We start from the raw sequence: 19,815 nt of genomic DNA, 5'->3' as shown, positions 1-19,815 counted from the left end.
ACTCATACTCTCAATTAAGCTCTTAATCCTTCAAGCTCTTAATCCTTATTGGTATTTTGCTTTCCCTTTTTCTGTACTTTTTCCTTTTGGGTCGACTTCGGGATCTTGAACCGACTCTTTAACGAGTCCTTCATCGGAAGAATCGGTTGACTCATCGAGTAGGCAGCGTGGTTGGGATTGCAAACTAGTTTGGGGTTGAGGTTGGGAAAAGAATCAGGTTTCTTGAACTGACTCAAACGGATCAAGATCGAAATTTAGACGAGGTATTGGTTAGGATTGGAAATTAGTTTGGGGATGTTTTGGTAAAATGGCATGAGTTGAGATTGAAATTGAAAAGAGTACGAATTGAATGAATATATTTGTGGAGCCATAGTAGGATAATAGTAACTAGCGAGTGAATGAACGAGTTGATCAAATGAAAGTCGATAACATGTTGGTGATGAAAGGTTTGACGATGTAAGGTTTGGTGATTGAAGATTTGGAGATGAAAGGTTTAATGATGAAACGTTTGAAGATTTTTTTTTTCTTCTTGGGGTTTTGTATTGGTTAGGTGAATACATTTTTGTTTAGTGAATTGAAAATTTTTCGGAGAGAAAGAATAATAGTTTGTGTGTGTCAAATGTTGAGTGTAGCGTTAATTTATAATCTTGGATAAAAATTTTAAATTTTAATGTTTTAAGGTAAATATCGGATATTTTATTTTAAAGGAGAGATTTTTTTTTTAAATTCGGTCAAAACGAAAGTGGGATCCGGTCAAAGGTCAAATGACCAATCACAGCCAAGATAATTCTCTCTCTCCTCTCTTTGAGCCGGTAGCTCATTTCCCCTAGCAAGCCTCTTGACGAGCACCATGGGGCGGTGTGCATCTTCCGTAGCGAATGTTCTTAGCGCTCGACTCCCTCGAGCCTTATGATTTATGATCTTAAAAATCAGAACTACATAATGATTTCACAAAAAATATATACGATTAAATAAATTACAATGTATAATTGTATATCTTTGAATAATCTGATTTAAATTAAATATTTTTACGTTCAGTTTTTTCCAGAATGCTAAAAACCCATTGGACAGAAAAAAGAAAAGTTACTGGTTCGCTTATAAAAAGCTATTTATGTCCTCTTCTGCTGTTCTGCATTAACGTCCCACGCACCAAGTTCCTCCACCGTACTCCACCGGAAACAATGGCGTTTCTCAACCGAAATTCGTCGCTCTGTTTTCTCGTGCTAACTTTCGCATATCTGGTGTTGCTAACCTCTCCGGTGCATTCTCTCAGCTGTTCATCACAGAAGTTCACCAACAACAAGCTCTACACCAAGTGCACCGATCTACCAACCCTCGGTGCATCGCTCCACTGGACTCACATCCCGAAAAACTCCTCCCTCTCAATCGCATTCGTCGCGCCTCCTGCTAAACCAGAGGGATGGATCGCGTGGGCTATTAACCCGACACAAACCGGCATGGCCGGTTCTCAAGCACTCGTCGCGTTCAAGGACTCCAACGGCTCGATGACAGTGAAGACATACAACATCAGCTCGTATTCCTCCCTTGTTGAAGGCAAGATCTCGCTTGAAGTTCCAGAGTCCAGTGCGGAGTACAGCGACAAATCGATGAAGATCTTCGCAACGGTGAAGTTGCCGAAGACGATGACGGAGGTGAATCATGTCTGGCAGGTCGGTGGTTCGGTTGAGGAGGGAATGCCGGTGAAACATGAATTTCAGCCGGCGAATTTGAAGGCGATGGGGAAACTGCAACTGCAATTGACGGAGAATGCACAGAGTAATGGTACTGCTACAACCACCGTCGGCAGTCCTAGCATTGCTCCGACCACATCCATAACTCCATCCCCAAGCCCAAGGACTAACTCAGGTTCTCGCAATACCATAACGTACGCATTCTTTATGCTTATGATTAGGTTTTTGATCTTGAATTAGGATATAAACAGACATTATGTTCATTTCCATGTTTCTTTTTTCAGTCGTTTTCACCATGTGATCGTGTTTACATAATATATTTTACAATTTAGTTCTGTTATAATCATCTGATTCTTATTTGTTTTAGCGATTTATCTTTACTAATCTCTGTTATTCAACTTGTTGGTTCTTGATGCATTATATAAAATAAGATCTTAAATTACATCCTCATAAATCACCATATAGAACATAAACAACATTGAATAATGAATATAGTTGAGTATCATTGTATGAATGCAATTTTTGGATTTTTCCTGATAAATTTGGATGTTGAAAGTTGAAACTGCAAGGGTGTTTGGATCTAATAACAGATTATGTTTCCAATAAATCATGACATTTATAAAAAAATATCTGATTATTTTTCCAAATCCTTAAAATATGCGGGACATTGATTACTTAACCATTTATGCTTTTAACAAAAATAAAAAGTTTTTAAATGACCTTTTTGTCCTAAACTAGAGTTATTTCCGACTTGTTATTGACATTCCATACTTAAACAAAAACATTTAATGTTAAAAAAAAAAAAAAAACTCTTTAATAATATCCGGGATATTTATATTGAAATGTCTAATATCACAATTTTCCATTCAATTATTTTTGATTTTTAGCATCTTATATCACAATTTTTCATTCAATTTTTTTTAAAAGTCTTATATCATATATATTTCTAATTTTCTATGTTTCTTAAATTTTATGTTAGAGTATAATAAAAAGAAAAATATTTCAAACTTATTTTTGAAATTACAGAATTCTAATTTTTCCTAAAATTCGGAATCCAAAATTTGGGATGAAATTTACCTTTTTTATATCATATACTCCCTCCGTCCCAAAATTATTGTCCACCTTACTATTTTAGTTTGTCCCAAAATTACTGTCCACTACCAAAAGTAGATATATTCTTTTACCATATTACCCCTAACATTTAATAAAGTAAACTAGAATAAATATAAATGCACGTTTCCCACTTTTTTTAGAAAAGGGCAAGAGGGACATTTTACTCAAAAAGACAAAATTAATTATTGTTTTTCTTAATCTGTGTGTTTTTTGTCTGTGTACAATAATTTTGGGACGGAGGGAGTATATTTCTAATTTTCTATGTTTCTTAAATTTTATGTTTGAGTATAATAAAAAGAAAAGTATTTCAAACTTATTTTTGAAATTACAGAATTCTAATTTTTCCTAGAATTCGGAATCCAAAATTTGAGATTAAAATTACTTTTTTTTATTAGAAAGATAAAATACTTTTGAGTGGTCCGGAATGACCCTTTCCGAAAATGTTGGCCTTTAAAACAAAAAGTCGTTATTTTTTTATTACTTAAAATATGGCTGATTTAGTTAAAATATACTCTATCCGTCCCAAAATTATAGTCCATCTTTCCTTTTTGGTTTGTTCTAAAATAATAGTCAAACTTCAAAAATTACATAACATTTTTACCAAAATACCCCCTCATTATTACTTAACCAACTAAACATTTAATGGAACATTAAATGCAAAGTAAGAACAAAACTGTCATTTTATTAAATAAAGTTACTGGTAATTAATATTTTTCTTAATATGTGTTTTTTTGTCTGTGGACAATAATATTGGGACGGAGGGAGTATTGTTTTTTGGTTGCTTTTGAATCTAATTTAAAAGCTGTTTCAAGTAGTTTTTAGTTATTTTTATGTAATTTAAAATTTTTAATCTTCCAAATAGTTACCGTACCGCTTTTATACAAATAAAAACTTCAATTTTCAACTAATTTGGTCAAATACCTGTAAAATACATTGTAGAGAGTAATGTTTATTAATTATTTATTCGAAATAAAGTAGTTAGATAATGTGGTTAGAAACATAAATCCAAAACACTTTCATTTATAAAAATCACTATAACAAATCTGATCAATTAAATATTAGTTGACTTAAAATTGTTTGATTAGACGAGATTTTTTATTTTTTTTATGGGCATAATGTCTTAGACATGCATGATTAAAGAATTTAATTGCCATTAGTTTAATGTAATTGAATGTGCATTAGTTAAAGGGACAGACTAATAAGCGTGAGATATGGAAATGATATTAATTTTTAATCTTTAGAACAAATCGAATCTTGTAACAGAAATAAGTTATAAGTTATATAACAGATTTAACAATGTCAATAAGTAAATTACAATTATGATTCAAATTAAGACAAAATTGCAAGAATGGTCCCTGTGGTATGTCAAAACTAGGAAGTTTGGTCCAAACAAGTTTGGATTCGCAAGGGTGGTCCAAAAGTTTCATTTTGTTGCGAGTTTAGTCCAAAATTTTCAGAACTTTTTTTAAAGACATATTTACCCTTGGTATTTTTCTTTTTATTACAAAAAACAAAAAAGAAAAAGAAAAAATCTCTCTCTCTCTCTCTCTCTCTCTCTCTCTCTCTCTCTCTCTCTCTCTCTCTCTCTCTCTCTCTCTCTCTCTCTCTCTCTCTCTGGGTTTGTGTTTGTGTTTGATAAACACCCAAGTACATATTTAAAGATTCAAGAACACTCAATAACATCTTCCGCCACCTCCATCTTTACCTAAACTTTTTCTACCACTTCATCTAAACCAAAAAATCATCCCAGAAACAAAACCATACACAAAATCAGATCTGATGAACACACAAAACCCAAAAATCGATTCAAAGATCTGATCTAGATAAACATCTACCGATTTCAACAAATTCAACCCAAAAACACACACACATATATATTTAACACCATCCTTACGAGTCCAAACTTGCTAGTTTTGACATACCACAGGGACCATTCTTGCAATTTTGTCTTCAAATTAATTTAATTACTTTTAAATAAATTAACATATGCCTCTACCATTTTTTTCAAAATCGTATTTATTTAAGAAAAGTTGAAAAGGTCTCATTCTCTTAAGCCGGACGGAATGGAAGCGGGAAAGGGGAGCGGGAAGCTTCCCTCCCACTGGAGCACCGTACCGTGGGTGAAGGAAGCAACCGCGGGAAAGAGGTGGGGGGAGGGGGTGCCGCACTCTCTCTTCTCATTCTATTGGCCAGTTTTTTTTTTATCTTTTTTAATATTTATAAAATTATATACCTACTAAAAAAATATAAAAAATATATCAAAATTCATGGTTTTTAATTCCCTACAAAACGAGTATAATATATGTATGAAATATATTTAAAAAAAATAATAAAAAAATAGTGAGAGGAGCTTCCCATCCATTCTTTGAGTTTTAAGTGAGTGAAAGAAAAGTGAAGGAAACGATGGTGTGACCCACAAAAAGTGAGGGGAACTTCCTTACGTACCCTCCGTTCTTAAGTCTCAACATCATTTTCTCATGATGTATTGTTGTCAACGGCGTATATGGGTCCCCCATTCCCCACCCACACCCGAAACCGACGTTAGTTTTCACATTTCACATGCACTTTATTGAATCACACATTCTTTGTTTTGCTCTCAATTTTCTAAATCATAAGTTTATACTTTATAGCATATCAAGAAACTTTAAATTCCTTTTTTTTTTTTTAAATCATATATTAAAAGACACCGTCAAGAAGTTAAGACAAAAACCAATTACAAAGTATTAAGTGGTTGTCAAAGCCAAGAAACCCAATTACTAATGTATTTTCTATGTCTATTGCTATACCACAAAAAAAATAACTCATTAATAGAATAAAAAATCTCGGCTTTTCCCAATGCCTTATCCGCAAAAAGCATGGTATCCCTACATTTCCAAATAAACAAAATCGGTGTACCTGCAATAGCATCCACCAATATTTTCTTTTTACCAATCAACTTTAACGTGTCGATCCATGAGTATAAATCTTGGAGTGAACTAAACTCCAATGTTTGAATATCCAACCATCTACAAACAACACCCTAAGTTCTCACAGCAACTTCACATCTCACAAAGAGATGATCAAGTTGCTCCACCTCCATACAACAAATTGGACACATAAGACACGATAATACAAATTCAATCTAGTCGATAACCTATCAATCAAAGATCTCAAAATCATAATATTAACTTTCCTAAGCAAGAAGGAGTTCCACCTAGTTTTAAAATTACCATTAGGTAAAATCACCTCATCAATTTAGTGTCGGGTTTCAGAAACAGAGAAATCACTTGAGTTACCAATATCCCACCACCATTTTCTTCATTCAAAAAAACGACCCATACCAAAGCATCTAAGAGAGTGAATTGAATGCTTTCCTTTCCCCCATGGACTGGCCGTCGCCAGCAACACTGCCACTCACCATTAGTTCTTCGATCAACTATGACACAATCTTTATTTGTTTCTAAAGCAAAGATCCTAGGAAACCGTTTAGCTAGGATTTGATCTCCTAACCAACACTCCAACCAGAATTTGGTAACAACCCCATTTCCAACCCCTTTCTTAATCACCGTATTAGGAATAACATCTTTTTTCTTGAACTCGTCGATGGTCTTCAATAATCGAGCCCACAGACCAACACCATTATAAGTAGTCGCCTAATTTATACCACCATACGGACTATATAAAGCCTTGATAACCTTCACCCAAATACAATATGGATAGATTAAAAAACGCCTCCATCATTTTAATAATAGAGCATGATTAAACGCAATAAAACTGTTAATTTCCAATCCTCCTTGAGTTTTAGCGTAGAGAACCAAATCCCACTTTATCCATTGCATTTTTCTATTATTTTCCTCACTTCTACCCAAAAAAACTTAGCACTAGATGATTCTAATTGACTCACAATTATTTAAATTCCTTTAATATTGTTTAATGAACCTATTTGTCATAGATATTGAATGAACCATAATATTGTTTGATGAATAATTTTTTGTTTATTTTGAACTATTAGGAACACATATACACACGTTCATACTCACATACTTGTACACATACATACGTATATACATAATACAATTATACATAGAAGATAGAAACATGTATTAAATTATTATGAAATATAAAATACATTTTTTTAATAGATTTATGATTTATCGAATGAAAGAAAAAAACTAGAAAGATGGATGTTTGATAATTTGACAAGAATCCTATGGCTAATCATAAAGAATCCCACCCATAATCAAAGATATGTACCACATGTCTTACAAAGGTTAAACACTAAGATGAAGGTGCAAATCATAGAGTTTCTTTACGCCAACCACGTTACTCATCTCCTATACTTTAAGGAAATCATAAACAAGGTAACTTTTTTTTATCTTAAAGTAGATGTTTCACCACATAGTTTACTCAAATATAAACGATAAGTACTAGAAAACACTGCATTCACTTTACAGTCACTTTTAGCTAGATCAACATGCATAGTATAACTAATTTCTCATATTCGACATACCCCTTAATACATTTAGTATGAATTTAATTCACACTCCTTTTTTTTCACATAAACACAAACACCACTTACTCTTATAAAGAGTATCTTTAAGCATAATTTTTAATCAATTAAGTTATGTATCCATAAGAAAAATTCCATATAACTCATCTTACTAGTTAGTGAAAACTAACTATGATTTAGGCTTCTAGCCTTCTCTTGGTGCACTTGACCAACCACCTTTCCAAGACCTACTCAAATGACACATTAAGCTCTTAATACATGTTTTATTACATAAAGTTTTTTTTTAAATCACTCACAAATGATCATTCATTTTATAACACAAATTTTATGTTCCAACTTTTTGTTTCAAAATCAACTAATCTCTACGAATATCTCATGTATAGGTCTTAAATCATTAAGACATAAGCTTAATTTCCATTTTCTTAACAATCACTAATTAGGGTTTGAACTCTATCTTCTTCAAATTCAAGAATTTCACCATGGATTCACCAAAATAAGGTTAGAATCATAATTATTAACTTTTTATGGATATAATTAGAATTAATAAGTTAACATCTTAGGTATCATCATACAACGAATGATAAGGCAAACGGGCGACAAGTTGCGCTGCTAAACATTTTTGTATGGTAAAGCAAATTCTTTTGAAGACTACATCCATAGCTCTAGGGGATATAACATTGTTATGCATGATTCATTGTACTCTACTAAGAATATCCACCGCATCTGGCGCAAAAAAACCAAACGTATCAAATGCAAATGGTATGAACAGGTGTTGATTTTCCATGCACGGTTTCTCATGTTTGATGACCTTGCATGTAGTAGCTTTTAATGCAGCCTGTCCCGCCATAAATTCATCAGCCCTCAAGCATACGAGAGGGGATACCCCCGTAAGGTCCACACATGCGTGTTTCCCTCCAACCCATCCAAAAATCAAAACGTCAGCCGGTCTAAAGGTTGACCTTCCTTCTGTCGGATCAGTCAGGAAATTCACAACAACCTCTTTCTATGCTCAATACAACATCATATGATAAATGTAGAACATTTGGAGATAATACAAGCAATCTCTCCAAGTTTTATTACCAAAACTTGTCTAATCTACATAAAGGAGGAGATGCTTTACCTTTGATTCAACAGGTAGAGGTTTGCTTCTTGTGCTCCTTGTAATCTCTTAGTGGAAAACCTCTAAAATCGCCCTAAGATGTTCTTTGAAGTGGATATCAAATGAGGGTGTTATGGTTGAACAATAGCTTCTTATCATATCTTTAATACATGGCCAACATTGTTACATGATCGTATAACTCATTACATGATTATGTAATGTTCAAACATGAAAAAAATAGTTTCATACTTCATTAACACACATTTCGTGACTCCGACAAAGTTACAAAATCACATACACGATCGTGTAATCCTCCTAGATGGTTTATTTTTAGCATTATGCTTCCTATACACTAATATGAATACTTTGTCGCACTTACACGATGGTGTAAGGTCATTACACGGTCGGGTAATGTCCTCGGGTACACATTTAGGCAATGAATTTTAAGTTATCAACTTCTACAACCCGTATCTTCTTCATACGAACTTGAATTTTGACTAATTCTATATCCACGGAACCGTATCAGAATGAACTACAACTTAATATAACAAATTCCCATTAAAAGGTTATAAATTTTGTTATGATGCAATACGTGCAAGGGTATACGTGTTGCATTACAAAATACTTCACTATTTCAATACTTGGTTTCACCTTGCTACATATTTATGCAAGATACATATTATAATACATAATTCAAAATTTTAGGGTCGTTATAGTGGTTATTGATCTTGATGTGCTTGGTTCGTTGACATGAACTGAATTTAGGGAGAGATAAACAAAGTTTACTTTGTCACAATACACAATGGTAGCGGTTGTGGGTGATTGATGTAGTTCACGAAGTAAGTTGCGAAACCAACATATCTTGGCAATGACATCACCGCATCAACAATATTATGACACTCTTCCTCGACACTGGATTTGAAGATGATGCTATGTCTTTTAGAGGACCAGTAGAGGAGGTTTTGACTTAGAAACACACATTAGTTGGAGGTAAAACGTCTCATGGTGGGACACCAACCCTAATCAATATCTGAATAAGCAACCAACCCTGAGAAGGTGAAACATAAAGTTGAAGACCGTAATCTAATGTATCATAAATATATTGTATAATTCATTTGAGAGTCGTAAAATGTGGTTCTCGTGGATCATGCATATATAGACGCATCTATTAGACACTGTAGATGATGTCTTGATGAGTAAATATCAAGTATTGTAAAGCACTAGTAAGGTTGATGTGTAATGGTGGGTCTATCACCGGAGCCCCAGAGTGTAACACCGCAGTTACGTAAGAAACATTTACTGGACCATCATTAGAATAATATAGTTTCGAAAACATCAAAATATGGAATAACGTTTGTAACAATTGGTAAAAATAGGTCAAAGTTTGGTGGTCAAACCACCGCGAAACCACTGTATTAGGACCTATTGTGTGTTATTCTATGCTTTTATAAGCAACTGAAGTCATCTTGCTCATTAGTTCACTAAGTTTTCTCCATTTTTCTCAAAGTTGACAGTCATTAACAAACAGAAAATAATTCACAAACTAAGTATTATTTAAGGACCTAAAAATAGAATTTATGTATTGAGTATACTTGAGAGCTATAGATAAAAAAAATTAGATAGAAAATGTTCTCCTAACTGCATGGATATAAAGAACGTCCAAAACAGAGATCGAAAAACGCAGTTACGCTCTTTTTATAACATAGAACCAGTATTTATCTGATTTTCCTGAAACGAACATTGCACTGCTTTTATAAGATTCGTTTGGAATAGCTACGTTCTTTGTAAATTATTTTTGAGCATGTTTTTAAACTAAAGATTAGGTCTAATATTTTATTTTATTTTTATGATATTTTTAACCCGAAGCGAAATCAAATTCGTGAAAACTGTCGAATCAGAACCTTTCAGACGCGAAACCTTAAACGCCATTTGATTTCACAGAGTTTCGTATATCGGAATTTAATTCTGTTTGAGTTTTTGAAATCATATCGTCAAAGACTACCAACAGGCACTTTCAGAATATTTTTACGAAATCGGGATTATTGGTACGTAAATCGAGGCATCAGGTAAAGATGACATCACTTTAAAAGCACATGCATGTGCATGTTGTCTAACCCAAAACTTCTAGACTCTTTGTATATCATTCAAAAAGGGATGATTGTATACGTACAAACATCAAAATTATGCATACAATCTCTCTAAAATCTTACAAGTACATGCACATGTGTGTATAGTTTATGAAATCTTCCAAATATCTTCTTATTTATGATTGTGTGCAACTAGATCATTCAAAAATCTATGATCTATACACTCATTCTCTCCACATCTATCTTTTTCTATCTCTCACGTATTTTATCTTTATCTCTATACTTGCACATGCAAATAATATTTGCAAGATCATGAATTACATATACATGTGTGTGTATCTAAGCTAGATCATCCAAGGATTTACTACATCTACAAAATCTGATATTTGTGCCTTAGGAAATAATTTTTGTACATTCAATTCCTTCCAAATATCACTCAAATATTCATTCACTCACAATCCATCTCATATATTTCCCTCTCGAACTCTCTCCCACTCGTGTGTGCTTTCCATGAAACAGGTGGTTTCCGCCACCTCCACAACCCTCATTAACCCTCCTTTAATGGAGTAGCGCTATCCCAAACACCACACGAACGTTGATGTCTCCCTCGAACCCATAACAGCCGAAGAAAGAGAGAAATGACGATAAGAGACCTGTCGGCTGCCACCCCTTTTCACTACCATTTCCAGCCCAATCCCTCCGCCACCTACTGCCCTACATCACCCCTCGTTCACCCTTCTAACCAACCCCTTCCTTTGGCAATCAAAAACAACCCCAAGGGAGCTAAGAACCACTGTCACGCCTTCGTGGCTAGAGGTGTTCCGACGACTACCTAGGTGTTCCGAATCTTTGTGAAAACATGCTTCTCGACCTCCTTACGCAATAATCGAAACAAACGAATTTCACGCAACCAGGGTGAGTTTTACCCCCCCCCCCCCACTTTTAAAGTTTTTAGGGGAGAATACATGCACTTTACAATTTTACATTTATTCAGGTTTATTTTTACGTCTATTTACGTTTATTCTATTTATTCACGTTCCATACACTTATTTACATTCATTATGTTATTTATGTTTATTTACGTTCACTTACTTTTATTGAAATTATTTACATTTACTTACATTCATTGCATTTACTTACGTTTATTTATATTTATGTATTGTATTTTACATTCCCGTTTATGTCACAGTAATCTTTACGTTCATGTTATGTTTATAATTATATTATTTAACAATGAACACATAGTGACATAAAATGGTTACTATATATATATATATATATATATATATATATATATATATATATTGTGTGTTATCGTGAAAAATGAATGTATTTACAATTTTGTGCACAAAACGGATTTATATATATATATATATATATATATATATATATATATATATATATGCCTAGATTATTGTATTCTAACTAATTATTGTGTGGATGTAGGATTGATTGTGGACCAATCATTTTATTTATTTTAAAAAAGTGATTAATACATATTATTAAATTAAAGATAATAGAGAAACACCATCTAATTTTATTATAATGGTATTTTAGTCAATTGAAATAAATTTAAAAAAGAAATATTCTGAATTTTTAGAGATAATTAATTCTCTTGATTTAAAAAATATGATTTTTTAATTACAGCAATTTTAATTATAACATAATTTTTAATTATATCTGATGTAATTCCGTCAGAATGACATTCTATTTTAATGATATTCTATACGAATGTCAGAATACATATTTTGATTAAATGAACTTTTTGAAAAAATACAACATTCGTGAACTATTAGTTGAAAAATAACAAGAGTCTTGTATATTCATGAACATCTGAATGTAAATATAGATTCATAATTATTCTTACAGAATAATAGTCTTATACATTTTAATTATGTAACATCTCGAAATTCAGGTACAACTATTTAGCCCTTCTTTTATTCAAAGTGTCAAGTTAAGCCCTTAAGAGGAATTGGTAGCAAATGAGTACGTTGGGCGTACTCAAGAGTACGTTGTGCGTACTCATGCGCTTATTTTGGACGCGGACTCGCCTGAGTACGCTGGGCGTACTCAGGGTTACGCTGGGCGTAATGTGTCCAGGTGCAAACCCTAATTTCTGACTTGTGCCCTATATATTGGATGCTAAGGCTCATTTCTCAGCCTCCATAGCAGTGAGTAAAACCCTAAGAGAGAACTTTTCATCGTTCTTAGTGAGTGTGTGTGATTTTGGAGCTAAAAGTGCCTTGGTGTGCTAGTGAAGAAGAAGGAGAGGAGTTTGTGGAGACTAGAGTTTGAAGTGCAAGTTTTGATCTGAGATCTACAGAGGAAGGAGCTGCATTTGGAGGTATAAAGTTCAAAACTTTCCTTTTCATTTGGTTTGTTGCTTCATGGACCATTTTAGGGTTAAAACTCCCAAAGGTGGAGACTTTATGAGTGTAATGTGCTCCATGGACCTAGATCTGTCCCATTTCAGTGGTATTTGTGTTGTAGATCCATAAAGTTCCCATCTTGGTCGTGGATATGAGATCATGCTTGAGTATTGGGCTTTCTAGTGTTAGGAAATGGTATATTTTGGGTGTTAGTGACTTGTTCAGCCATGCAAAGGCTTAAAGTCATCGACTTTATGGATTAAGAGGCTTAAAAATGGTTAGATCTAAAAGCTGGACGTGAGTCTTAACTGTTTAAGACCTCAAGAGCTAAGGGACTGAAACTGGGATTTACGCCGGGCGTAATCCCAATACGCGCGGCGTACGGGGTGGCGTTCCCCGATTCTGAGAGACTGCCGGGTACGCCCAGCGTACACATCTAGTACGCGCAGCGTAACCCGGAGGGTTGACTTTTGGTTGACTTTTAGGGTTTGGTCTATAGTGGGGCCTTTGAGTTATGAGAGGGGTAAAATGGTCTTTTAACCTTCTGAGAGTACTAAGAGGAGGAATAGTCTAGCCTTGAGAGATGTATTGATTGAGAGTATTTATTTTACATGATTAGGCGGAGGCTAGACCTGATTTTACAGAGTTCGAGCTTTACCGAGTTACCCGAGGTGAGTCTTCTCACTATACTTTACCTAGAGTGGTAATTAGAGCTATGAGACAGAGTATGTTGTATGCTTTTGCATGATGTGATTTCTATGTGTTATATGCTATGTATGTTACAGAGTTTTCAGAGTTAGGACCGGAAGGTCCACAGAGTTAGGGCCAGAGGGTCCACAGAGTTAGGGCCAGAGGGCCCACAGAGTTATGGGACTGGAGGGTCCCACAGAGACACCTTGACCAGAGGGTCATCAGAGTTATAGCCTCGAGTGGCTAATATGTGTTGTGTGTGGTATTTTGGGGAACTCACTAAGCATTTATGCTTACAGTGTTGTGTTATGTGTCTCAGGTACCAGCGAGGATTGCGGGAAGGCGCCGGCTTGATCAGTACACACACGGGGAGATTTTTACTATGATCTTGGGATATGATGTTATGATTGACTATGTGATACATTGGTGTTTTTATAACTATTATGAATGAAAATGTGTTTTATAAAATGTGAAAAATTGTTTTGAAAATTTTGGTGTTACAAATTATACATATTCCAACAGAATGTCATATAAATGAAATAAATTCTTAAAAAAACATAGCATTCTTAAATATACAATCCTTGAAAGAATGCATTTCATCTTCTTCAATGGTCCTGAGTCGAATTGATTTAGAACTTTAACGTATAAAAACAACATAACAGTAAAATTCATAAAAAAATAAAAAAATTCTATCATAATGCACAGTTAAGCATAATAGAAACATCTAATTTCTATAAGAATGCATTATCAACATAAAAATAATAAAATTTTATCACAATGCAACTGTAAAATTGTGTTATATAAATTTCTATAAGACTGCATTATCAACACAAATTCATAAAACATGCCCTAATGTCGGCAACAGGAGGAGTTGCAACTACTTCTTCTAAGAAAAAAGTTCCCATCTGAGTAATTTATTTGTACCATCTACCTCAGGTAACTTCAAAGATGTTGAAATCATAACCTCATTTTCCATGGAAATATGCAAATCATAGAACCCAACCATGTCTATTCAAGTAAACAACTAATCTTTTGCTTCAATAATCTATTAGAACTTGTGTTACCTTAGCACCATGTTGTTGAGTTAAATTACAAACATTCTTTTTTGATTTAATATGTATTATATTTATTTTAAAAACATAAATAGGCATAATAGAGAGTGAATAGCTATAAAAATAAATAAACAACAAAAAGATGTCATTACATTTAACCTCTTACACCTTCATAACAGAGTATTTGTTTACGAATTGAAAACTGCAAGATAATACTTTTGCAAATAATAATCAAGAAAGAAGCATTTTGGGCACCAAAAACCAGAAATAGATAAATTTGTCTTGGATGTGTACTTAAGTTTGGCAATGACAGTAGTGAATAGAAGGGGGACTCACCATTGACAACTTAATTGGTGAAACTATTGGATGGAGCCATCAAAATAACTCGATAGCCATCCTATAACATAACCGCAACAATTCAATATAATCAAACATCGAAAGAAATGTGATACAAATTCTAGAAGTTTGTTGTATTAACACACGAATAAACCGAAATTAGATAATGAAAAAGCTCATACCAGGTTCAAACCCAAAATCAATGCAAGACCTTGAAGAAGAAAAAATTGAAGCTTTTTTGAACATCACTTCTCACTTGTTTTCCATGGTGGGTCTGTTTCTGTTTCTTGAGAGATAGGGGTAATGTCGGACTTCTTGAAAGCATATGTCAGCATCGTTTTCCATGGTGGGTCCGTTTCTTGGATCGTGTTACAAAAAATGGAAACGGAAGGAAAGCGAGAAATGAGATGGAGGTGAGGAGACAAATCAGATTATAGAGCGCATACATGGAAGCCGACTATCTCCAAATCAAAGCTTGGAAGCAGATGAGGACTCGTATGTCTTCCCTTTCAACAAAAATGCTTTGATGGAAGATGGGGGAACAACAGTATATAGAGGAATGGAAAACAAAAAAAGCCCTAATTTTTAGCTTGAATTTGCAGGGTGATTCTTCAATTGAAATGCCGATTTTTGTTGAGATAGGGGCAGCGTCAGAGGTGGTGAGGTTTTTTTGAAGTCCTTTGCTGGCAGGATCAGACCATGGGAGGGATGAGAACATAAAGGGATACCGAGAGAGATAGAAGAAACGAGAGAAAATCAGTGAATATCGATGATCAATATCGTAGGGAATGGAAGGAAAGAAAATATCTACCATAATTATAGGCTTAATGAATAAACCAGTTACCATAATAATAGGATTGAATTTAAATTAAACCAATTTATTTATTTTTCAATTTACCAAACTACCCTTATATATTTAATTAAATAATTAAATGTTAATAATTAAAATGATTGGTCCACAGTTATCCATACATCCACACAATAATTAGTTAGAATACTTGAACATATATATATATATATATATATATATATATATATATATATATATATATATATATATATATATATTATATATATATATATATATATATATATATATAGTATATAGTGACATTCAAGAATCATAGAACATTTATATATGTAGTCTTTACGACATAAAATGATGTTATTAGGTATAATTATGTTTCACAACACGAAATGGTATATATATATATATATATATATATATATATATATATATATATATATATATATATATACATACATACGACATTCAAGAATTGGGAGAAACCCTAGCCGACTCGCCGAGTCTTCGAACGACTCGTCGAGTTCAAGGCAATCTTCAACGGACTTGCCGAGTTTGTTAATCAACTCGACGAGTTCATGACCATCTTCATATGACTCGCCGAGTTGACTATGCAACTCACCGAGTCCTTACAGACCTTTTATCCATGCAGACACTTTTTAAGCCATGCCAAGGTTCCAGATTACAGATCCAAGCTTCTAAGGCATGTTTATCACGTAAAGTTGCAAACTTTACACGCATGCTGTAACGCCCGCAGATCCGGGCTAGTCAATTTAGAGACGATGAGCATCAAAAATGAGTTTTTGATGGAAGATTATTTAGAAGGTTTAATCTTAACCAAGTTTTAGTATATGTTACAAGGGTTCCATACATATAAAGAACGCCGAAATCCGAGGTATAATTATGCTTCACAACACGAAATGGTATATATATATATATATATATATATGTGTGTGTGGGGGGGGGTTGTATATGTTTTAAAATGGTCTTTTATATATATATATATATATATATATATATATATATATATATATATATATATATATATATATATATATATATATATATATATATATATATAGTGACATTCAAGAATCATAGAACATTTATATATGTAGTCTTTACGACATAAAATGATGTTATTAGGTATAATTATGTTTCACAACACGAAATAGTATATATATATATATATATATATATATATATATATATATATATATATATGTGTGTGGGGGGTGTATATGTTTTAAAATGGTCTTTTATATATATATATATATATATATATATATATATATATATATATATATATATATATATATATATATATAACACCCAAAAATTCAAACCAATTTAAACTTTTAAAAACATTTCAAACCATTAAAAATCATTACAACTTTGTTTTCAAAATGTATAATATCAGAGTTTTCCCAGAAACATAGACAAAACATGAGGAGCTGTACGATCACGCATTCGCCTTGCCGCGATCCCATGATGTACCTGAAACAATAAACTGAAACTGTAAGCCCGAGAGCTTAGTGAGTTCCTCCAAAATACCGATACACATACAGTCCATATAAACATATTATAACAAACTGAACAACATGTAATGGGTCCCCAGCTTTACAGACTGTATTACCCCTGAGCCCACAGTACGAGTCTCCCTTTAGCCCGTAACTGGAATGCTCCCGATCCCACAGTACGAGTCTCCCTTTAGCCCGTAACTGGAATGCTCCTAAGGTCTGTTGGCTACCGCACGGAGCAGTACAACCTCAACCCATCCCACATAACATATACATATCACATAACCACTGAGCATGCAATAATCATATAACATCACAGGTAGTCCTACAGGTCTACCTAACTGGCATAACTACTAGCATGCAACACTAACTCATACTCAACATCTAACACTGCTAGGATAACATATCCAATGGGTCGGCCTTGGTGCCTTAGACCCCTTAGTATAGTGAGGATAACTCATCTTGCAACTGTCGTCTGAAACTAGAAAGCTCAACTCCTGGATCACCAACCCGAACTCCACCACCTATAGTTGCCATAAAATCCTTTTTCATAAATCTCCAAATTACCAGAATACCCTCAGAAGTCAACTGGTCAACTCTTGGTCAAAGTCAAAGTCCACAGTCAAAGTCAACAGTCCATGTTGACTCGACTTGTCGAGTGCAGTTCACCGACTCGTCGAGTCCTTCCTGAACTCGAGAAGTCGTGAAATCCTTGATTGGCTCGTCGAGTTCCCCTTTAACTCGCCGAGTTTATACGTGTCCAAAAATTAGGAGAAACCCTAGCCGACTCGCCGAGTCTTCGAACGACTCGCCAAGTTCAAGGCAATCTTCAACGGACTCGCCGAGTTTGTTCATCAACTCGACGAGTTCATGACCATCTTCATATGACTCGCCGAGTTGGCTATGCAACTCGTCGAGTCCTTACAGACCTTTAATCCATGCAGACACTTTTTAATCCATGCCAAGGTTCCAGATTACAGATCCAAGCTTCTAAGGCATGTTTATCACGTAAAGTTGCAAACTTTACACGCATGTTGTAACGCCCGCAGATCCGGGCTAGTCAATTTAGAGACGATGAGCATCAAAAATGAGTTTCTGATGGAAGATTATTTAGAAGGTTTAATCTTAACCAAGTTTTAGTATATGTTACAAGGGTTCCGTACATATAAAGAACGCCGAAATCCGAGTTATAACGAAGAAGTTATGGCTCGTCGAAGTTTTACGGCAAAACCGACACGGCACCGGGAGACGTAAATAGTGAATTTACGGTAGAAGACTTTTTAGCCTTAGTGATCTAAACAAAATTTGTAGTATACATTAAACCGAGAACATGCAAAAAAAGAACGCCCAAATCTGACTTCGTATGAGGAAGTTATGAATTTTCTAAGATTTGGCATAGCAGTGCACGACCCGAAACTCGAATTTTAGTTCGAGCGGTTTTTGGCCTACGCGAACTAAATGAGAGTTGAAGATCTCATTAATAGGAACTCAACGGTAAAAATACAGACGAAAATGGAGTCCGTATGTAGAAGTTATGAATGACGCCGACATTTAACAGTATAATCTCCTCCTACTTTTAAATTTAAGATCGGTTGAGAATTAGCCGACGGAGTCTAAATGAAAGTTTTAGATCTTGTTTTTACCTACGCTTGGATATAAATAATGTCGAGAGTAGAGCTCGTATGTTAAAGATGTGGATGAAACTTGGTCCCTACTCTTCGAGCGCGATAAATTCGATACAGTTTTATAAATCTAAGATAGAATGAGAATTACTTGACGGCGTCTAAATGAAAGTTGTAGTACTCGTAAATACCAACGCGTGGATATAAAGAACGTTAAAAATGGAGTTCGTATGAACGAGTTACAAATTATAATAGCATATTTACAAATTATACGTACACATATATATACAAATGTATATATCATTAGAAAGGTATCGGCGATGCGGTTATTATAAGACTAGTGTTGAGTACTTTCGACATTAGTTTAGTACAAATATCGTTAAATCTATTTAAAATAGTATTATGAAGGGGTGTTTAGTCGTTTATATAACTATAACGTTATTAAGTAATTATGGATGGTAGTTTTTGTAAATTCAATTCCTATAAATAAGAGGTTTGGGCTCTCATATTTCTTGCACCATTCTCTTGATTCAAGAGTCTTTCTCTTCTTATCCCCCGAGCATTTCGGTCCCTCGTGATTCGACTTCTCTTTCTGTAGTTTTATTATAGTAAGGTGAGCGCTGAAGCGTTGCACGAATCTTTCTTAGAAAGATTAAGCGACGAAGTTCTGCCCCTGCAGAGCCCGACTCCTAGCTAAAACCCCCTTGTAAGTAAGTTATGCTTATATATTTTAATATAGCTTATATTTAAAATTAGTATTGTTATTATGAACTTATAATAAATATTTGAGCTATTATTATGACTTATATAAGTGTCGTTATAATATCTTTTTAACTACTCGCGGTACGGAGAATCTGGTTTAAAGGACCGCATAGGGTTGTTGGATTTCAGGAGTGCTGTATGCCAAAATGGTCCTGCCCTCCGGTGTTTTATGTCTGGCCC

General features: G+C 34.1%; 1 pseudogene; it reads left to right on the top strand.

The window, feature by feature from the left end:
* Positions 1–1,114: 1,114 nt before the first annotated feature.
* Positions 1,115–2,034, top strand: LOC145113948 (cytochrome b561 and DOMON domain-containing protein At3g25290 pseudogene; annotated as a pseudogene).
* Positions 2,035–19,815: the final 17,781 nt, after the last annotated feature.

Source organism: Lactuca virosa, chromosome 5 (assembly GCF_052849685.1).
Source record: "Lactuca virosa cultivar CGN04683 chromosome 5, Lactuca_virosa_CGN04683_v6, whole genome shotgun sequence".
Classification (NCBI taxonomy): Eukaryota; Viridiplantae; Streptophyta; class Magnoliopsida; order Asterales; family Asteraceae; genus Lactuca; species Lactuca virosa.
The sequence above is the reverse complement of the archived record's forward strand: the minus strand, read 5'-3'. Positions and strand labels throughout refer to the sequence as shown.